The sequence below is a fragment of the Schistocerca piceifrons genome, chromosome 1 (assembly GCF_021461385.2).
Source record: "Schistocerca piceifrons isolate TAMUIC-IGC-003096 chromosome 1, iqSchPice1.1, whole genome shotgun sequence".
Lineage (NCBI taxonomy): Eukaryota > Metazoa > Arthropoda > Insecta > Orthoptera > Acrididae > Schistocerca > Schistocerca piceifrons.
Window position 1 is genome coordinate 834,842,349 of NC_060138.1, and position 6,042 is coordinate 834,848,390.

The 6,042-nt window shown below is 36.7% G+C and overlaps 1 long non-coding RNA gene across 1 annotated transcript; it reads right to left on the reverse strand.

Moving 5' to 3' along the window:
- Window positions 1-2,415: 2,415 nt before the first annotated feature.
- On the reverse strand, window positions 2,416-5,285 carry LOC124714736. Its single transcript, XR_007005642.1, has 3 exons — window positions 4,952-5,285; window positions 4,395-4,536; window positions 2,416-2,479 (listed from the first exon to the last, which is right to left on the reverse strand). It is a non-coding gene; the product is annotated as an uncharacterized LOC124714736 (long non-coding RNA).
- Window positions 5,286-6,042: the final 757 nt, after the last annotated feature.

A 6,042-nucleotide genomic window follows, 5' to 3' on the forward strand; every position in this document is an offset into this window, starting at 1 on the left:
CAATGTTGACTGGAATACTCTCTTTCAAATTCTAAAGGTGGCAGGGGTAAAATACAGGGAGCGAAAGGCTATTTACAATTTGTACAGAAACCAGATGGCAGTTATAAGAGTCGAGGGACGTGAAAGGAAAGCAGTGGTTGGGAAGGGAGTAAGACAGGGTTGTAGCCTCTCCCCGATGTTGTTCAATCTGTATATTGAGCAAGCAGTAAAGGAAACAAAAGAAAAATTCGGAATAGGTATTAAAATTCATGGAGAAGAAATAAAAACTCTGAGGTTCGCCGATGACATTGTAATTCTGTCAGAGACAGCAAAGGACTTGGAAGAGCAGTTGAATGGAATGGACAGTGTCTTGAAAGGAGGATATAAGATGAACATCAACAAAAACAAAACAAGAATAATGGAATGTAGTCTAATTAAGTCGGGTGATGCTGAGGGAATTAGATTAGGAAATGAGACACTTAAAGTAGTAAAGGAGTTTTGCTATTTGGGGAGCAAAATAACTGATGATGGTCGAAGTAGAGAGGATATAAAATGTAGACTGGCAATGGCAAGGAAAGTGTTTCTGAAGAAGAGAAATTTGTTAACATCGAGTATAGATTTAAGTGTCAGGAAGTCATTTCTGAAAGCATTTGTATGGAGTGTAGCCATGTATGGAAATGAAACATGGACGATAAATAGTTTGGACAAGAAGAGAATAGAAGCTTTCAAAATGTGGTGCTACAGAAGAATGCTGAAGATTAGATGGGTAGATCACATAACTAATGAGGAAGTATTGAATAGGATTGGGGAGAAGAGAAGTTTGTGGCATAACTTGACCAGAAGAAAGGGTCGGTTGGTAGGACATGTTCTTAGGCATCAAGGGATCACCAATTTAGTATTGGAGGGCAGTGTGGAGGGTAAAAATCGTAGAGGGAGACCAAGAGATGAATACACTAAGCAGATTCAGAAGGATGTAGGTTGCAGTAGGTACTGGGAGATGAAAAAGCTTGCACAGGATAGAGTAGCATGGAGAGCTGCATCAAACCAGTCTCAGGACTGAAGACCACAACAACAACAATGCATTTCATGTGCAACCTATGACTGCTATATCACAGCAATGGATAAAGCTTTCATAAAACAACAGGATGACTATTAACTAAATATTTTTGTCTAAATTACATGTAACTGTCTACCTTTTTACAAAATTTGAACCGATCCGCACAAGTTTGAAACATAGAAGCCGTGCACATAAAGAAACTCACAAAAATTTGCATTTTTGCACATAAGACCTGAATGGAGCTAGATTTTTGAAAGCAAGTTTTCAGTTTCATCATAAAAGTGCATTTTTTATTTGTATTGTTCACTTTAAACTGTTTTCTGTACGTTATATTCACATAAGAACAAATTTTATATGTTACAAAGGGTGTTCAAAAAGTTTTGCATAGTCAGCTCTAATTTTTTTATGTTTTGCAGGAGGAGAATGAAATTTTTTGTGAACATACTTGCAACATTTAGCTACACATTGAGCCTACTCAATGTAGCCTCCATCAGCTGTGACACTTCCGGCCCAATGTTCTTTCCATGATGTAAATAAAGAAACTCACAAAAATTTGCATTTTTGCACATAAGACCTGAATGGAGCTAGATTTTTGAAAGCAAGTTTTCAGTTTCATCATAAAAGTGCATTTTTTATTTGTATTGTTCACTTTAAACTGTTTTCTGTACGTTATATTCACATAAGAACAAATTTTATATGTTACAAAGGGTGTTCAAAAAGTTTTGCATAGTCAGCTCTAATTTTTTTATGTTTTGCAGGAGGAGAATGAAATTTTTTGTGAACATACTTGCAACATTTAGCTACACATTGAGCCTACTCAATGTAGCCTCCATCAGCTGTGACACTTCTGGCCCAATGTTCTTTCCATGATGTAAATGCACTTTGGTAAAATTCTAGGAATTGTCTTTTACACCATCGCTTGACACAGGAAATAAGATCTTTCTTACTATCAGATGACCGAAGAGGTAAAATTCAGGTGGAGCCAAGCCTGGGCTCTAGGGTGGATGAGGAACAATTTTCCAACCCATTTTCCTGATTGTCTCCTGTGTCATAAGGGCTGTATGGGGGGTTTGGCATTGTCATGGTGCACTCTGATGAGCTGATGCTGAAGCTGTGGTCTGTGGGTCTTGATGGAACGTAGTCTTGATGGCATGTCATCACACGTATGTCATTTTGGATGATTGATCAAGGGCCTCCTTATTCACATCACTCACTGCCGTCGATGGTCTACCGCATCGTGGATTGTCCAATGGAGAGAAATCACCTTCTTTAAACCTCTGCACCCACTGCTGGATACTGCTGCGATCCACTGTGCCCTTCCCATAAAAAAGGGAGCAACTTCCTGTGAATCGATGTGGCAGAGTCATGCCAGTCTTGAAGAGGAACTCCATCACCAACCATTGTCACAACCTGACATCTACTTCACGGTCCATTATGACTCACCTGTAAGTAAAAGAAAATACTTTTATACACCAACTTCTAGCTAAATGTTCCAAGTATGTTCACATAATATTTCACTCTCCTGCTGCAAAAAAAATAAAAAAAATAGACAAAACTATGCACAACTTTTTGAATGCCCTTTGTACGTGTAGCTCAACAATGGGTAAAGATTACTGAATTTAAAAAAAAAAATCGTTTTGACCTTGTCCATATACCTACCTTAGTGTAAAATTTGATCCAGTTCATACAAGTTTAAAGTGCAGAAGAGATGTGCTTCAAAACCTCCCAGAAAAACTTGTTTCTTTTTTGCATGATTTTGCACATAAAATCTGAATGGTGCACATACAAATGATGTCATTAGCTGAGCATTAATTTCAGCCTAATTAACTTTTGCAAAAGAAATTAATCGGTTTATGGAATTTTGCTAGGTGCAAGCTCAAGTTTGTTGTTAAAACCTTGCTTAATTACTGTAACATAGCTACAGTAAGAATGTTCAAATGGCTATACAAATAGCTGCTGGTCTGAGCTAAACCAAAAACTTTTTACCCCACATTCCTAGCTCAAATAGGAACCAATCACCAAGACACCCCCCCCCCCCCCCAAAAAAAAAATAAATAAATAAATAAAAAATAAAAAAATAAATAAAATGAAATAAAATAATAATAATAATAATTTGTGATTCTACACATGGCCTCTTCAAACATATTTGTTACAACATTTCGGCACCATGACAATTTCAAGATTGTACCATAAGTTCTCTTGTCAATATGTGACACAATTTTCGAATTAGCCAAGTGAGTAGGGCCCCATGAAACCTGTTATCTGACTGTGATCTTCAGTTGTTACAGATCCTCAGTTTATGGTAGCAAAATATGGAGTAATGAATTTAACTGATTTCAGCATTTGAAATATAGATTTTTCATAGGAAATCTAAAATACAGTTTCAGAAGGATTGTGTGGTATCTATGGAATCAGCAAGCAGTCAGCAGTGTTGTGCTATTGTTATAAACATCTCTTATGTATAAAAAAGTAGAGCTAACATGATACCTGTTTAAGTTATAATCAGTGCATATGTCGCTAGATGTTGCAACAGATTTCACTTCAATAACTGATAATCAATTACAAAATTATATCACAACTCCCACATTCAGGAATAGAATCACATCACTAATTTCTTGCTGTACTGTGAACTGGATGTTCTTATACAGGCTATTAATATGCTGATGGAACTTATGCAGCTCTGCTTCTCCATGAGACCAAATGATGATTGTGTAGTCAATGTATTGCAGCCAACTGTGTGGAGATTAAAGCAGTTTGCTCAAATGCTTGGAAAAGATGTCTACTGCCATTGAAGAGAGGGGTGAGCAGGAGGGGGGTTCCCATTTTTATTTCATCCATTTGTTCATAATATTTGCTGTGCCAGGTGACATAGGTTGTTGACAGTAAACATAACCACACAAGGTCACTGATATCATGTGGTGTTTTGCCTTGAGTGCTGCTGATAGTCTCTTTCATTGGTATTTGTGAAGAAAGATTCGCTGGTCCTGTGTAAGGTGAATTTAGTGAGTTAAATCCTTCACGTATGATTCTGTGTGTCCCACAAGGGGACATAGCTTTCTAGTGAGATATTTTGCCAGATTGTTGGTAGGTGAGTCATTAACTATAGGCCTCAAGGGGCAGCTTTCTTAATGGATATTATGCATTCCATACATTCTTGGTGCTACCAGATCTTCAGTGATGAGTCCCTGGCTGTGTCATAATCAGTTCTGGAGTCTTGGATTAAGGTGCAAATCTCCTTAATAATCTTCCCCATCAAATCACTTTTAAGTTATTTGTAAATGGGATCACTCAACAAATCAGCTGTTTATAATTCATGTTGCATGGTATCCATTACAACTGTGGTGCTGTCTTTATTCACCTGGACAACAACAATGTCTTCTTCCTCCTAACTTCTTCTGCAGTGGCTCTTTCTTCCAAAAAGATATTATGTTTGGGTGGTTTCACTCTTTATGGTATGCTCACATGAAACAATCACATTCTTATTTGGAAATCTGAAACAGCTGGAAAAGAATATTAAAAATATACCTCATTAATCACAGCTACACATTATCTGGTCACCTAGATTAAAGGATTGAAAATACCTGTTGCCAAAATGGCAAGTAACAGTAGCACAAGTAGTAGTGTACTATAAGCAGGCATTTGTTTTTTACACATGCATGTAACTATTTTCCTTCAAAAATAAGAATTTACTGCTGGTGAACTGAATATTAAGCCACTAATAGAAGAAAAGCAGCAGTTGTTATTACAGCTAGTAACTGTTTATACAATTGAGGGAGCAGCATCTTTCCTTCTTGATTACTGTCTTATCTTTAGCTGACTTAAGCACAAATACTATTAAACATTATAGTGTTAGTTTATTTTTAGTATAGTATTCAGATTAAATTTCTACAAGTTGCCAGTTTTCTGTTGATGTACCTGTATATCTTGACTCCTTCCACATCCCAGAGAGATCTACTTTCTTGTTGGAATCTATGGAACATGATGGATGGATGGATGGATGGATGAATGAATGAAAGACAAATGAATGATGCATGCATTTGTCCATTAAATAATTACAGTGAATATTGGTGTGCACATGTGATCCCACAAACATATATCATTTACGTCACTGACCACACAGTGCTGTGCTGTTCAAATCAGTCTTTACATTTATGCATTCTGAGTATGTTATGTCAGTAACAAGTTTAAAAAACATTTTACTAATATTGTAAATGATTATCAAAATGGATATGAGAGGTCTACCATAATGTTCTTTATTATTCATTCATACACAATGCTTTGCAAACCTCATGAAGAAGAAGAAGAGCTTTCAGTGAAATGGAATGACTCATGTTATACATCAACAGACAGAAGAACCCAGTGCAAGATATTCCTGTAAAGTATACTTACAAAAAACTGTAGCTTTTGTTACTCTTCTTGCTTTGATAACTATAGGAATTATTTTATTGTAACTAATAAAGCATCTGCCTTGAAAGGTTCACCTACATCTATACAGTGCAAACATCTGTGAAGTGTATGATGAAGTGCACTTGTAATTGTACCAGATATTAGTATTTCTTTCCATATCATTTGTGAATGGAGTGCACAAAGAAAGACTGATTAAATGCTTCTGTGTCTGGTGTAATTAGACTAGATTTCTCTTTCTAGCACCTACCAGGGCAATACATGGATAGTAACAGCATATCCTAGATTCTTCGCTTAAGACTGGTTCTCAAAACTTTGCTACTAGGATTTTGTGGGGCAGATGGCGTCTGTTTTCAAGCATCTGACAATTCAGGTTTTTTAGCACCCTAGGTCAAACAAACCTGACACAGTGCATACTGACCTCCTTTGTGTACATTCATTATCCCTGTTACTGGCTTTTAGTGGATCAAAGATTTCTTAAGTAATAGGACCCAGTACATTGTCTTTGATGGTAAGTGTTCAGCAGAGACAAGGGTATCATGAGGAGTGCCCCAAGGAAGTGTGGCAGCTAGCACTAAATGTAGAAAAATGTAAGCTAATGT